Here is a 1,995-nt window from a genome sequence, read left to right as displayed (position 1 = left end):
CTGCAGTTTTTTTTTTTACATTTAAAACTGGAATAAAATGACTCGTTTGTCAAGTTACAAACAATAAAATAAAATACCACTTCCGGTTGGAGCTTTCAAAGTAAATTACGTTTTTCTATATATATTTATATTTTATCATAATAAAGTAACTGAATAATCATCTATAGGAAAGGATTGTTTATAAAAATGTAATATATCTGTCTGAAAGGTGTTCTGGTGCGTTATTTCCTTTAATATTAACGTGAGATTTTATTTATTTGTGTTGCAATTAACACGAAATTAATCGATATACAAATATGTTACAGCGTACATGTGAAGTTTACTTTATTATCTTCAATTGTGTATTTTGGTTTTTAAATAATCAACATTTTGTCTAAAAAAAAAAAAAAGATAATTTGAAATCTCATCACATCGGTTTCCGTGTCGCTAATTCCCGCCAGCTTCACTGCATTCTGGGTCTCCATCTTCTGCTTTCTTTCAACCTTTTTTTATTTTTTAATTCATCAAATTAAACAGAATAAAAGATAAAAACAGCAGAAATCTCAGTTTTACGTTAAAGAACGTCGCGTTTTATCTCCTGTTTGTTTTAAATGTTATTTTTAGTCACAGTGACGTCAGAAAAGTTAAAGTTTGATCATTTGTTTGTGTTTAAATCTCATTTTGGTTCGTTCATAAATTAAAAATTGGAGCAAAACTTTATTTATTTACTATATTTATACGTATAAGTTTATTTATTCTATTAACTTTACTCTATTTTTGCTCTCATATTTAAGTTTAATATTCTGTTTATTAAGTTTTATTGCTTTATAATTAAAATATTTCTAAATTTAAAGTTAATTTCAAACTGTTTAGAAAATTAAATTGGTAAATTAGGAACATTTACTTTGAATATGTGTCTGATATTGTTAATTGGTGTTGTTTTTTTTAATTAATATTTACATAGGATCACAATTAGCAAAATACAGAAACTGTCGTCGACAGAAATTGAAGCCAAACAAGAATTTAATGATAAAATTGCATTAAAATGATAAATAATTCATTATATAGCAAATGTAAATGAATAAAAAGAAACTAATTGTGAACTGAAGGTTTATAATAAAACATCCAGAAATCTCTACATGGAGTTTTTAAACTTAATTAATGAAATAAATAATAATTTATTGAACAGAATCAAACAAAATAAATAACACTGACCTCTGCTGGCAGAGTAGGACAAACATTTCTCCACTGGAGGTTCAGACATTTGCAGATTTAGATTATCAATATAAAATATAAATCAGATAATTGATTGATTGATATTGATTGTAATTCTGCGTAATGAGTTATTTTACTTTTGTTACTTTAAGTTTATTTTGTTGTATTTGTTGAATGTATAACTGAATAACTTAAATACATTTTAATATTGTTTCTATGTAAAACTCACGCTGGCAACATTTATTATTATTATTATTATTATTATTATTAACGGATATACCATCGATATATATTGATATTATTGTATACTGTGCTATTTGGATATTATTACTGATACATAAACATGTGAGAAGCACTTTAATCTTATTTAATCTTATGTTGGGTTGTTTAGAAAAAAAAAACAAATATTATATATTGAGTGTGTAATTTGGGTGGAAAATAAGAATCAGTATAAAGTATAATTATATAACATTATATATATATATTATATATAAATTTTGTAAGTATGATAAAAATGTGTTAAAAAGAACATTTATCACAGAAAAAGACACATTTGTACTCATAACATCCTTTTATAACTACTGATAATCTTTTATTGGCCACAAACAATGAATTTGACTATGTACAGTTACATATAAATATAAACAATAAACAATAACATTTGTGTACAGTAGATAATATTGTAAGGATGCTGAAATAAATATTTACATGCAGATTTCTTTATTATTATAATAACATACAAATTATATGTACAGACCAGAAAAAAAATAGGTAATATTACGACTTTATTCTCAAAATATT

Source organism: Morone saxatilis, unplaced genomic scaffold (genome assembly GCF_004916995.1).
Source record: "Morone saxatilis isolate NCDOM2014 unplaced genomic scaffold, NCSU_SB_2.0 Contig20, whole genome shotgun sequence".
In the NCBI taxonomy this organism is placed as follows: Eukaryota; Metazoa; Chordata; class Actinopteri; family Moronidae; genus Morone; species Morone saxatilis.
This window is presented reverse-complemented; position numbering follows the sequence as displayed.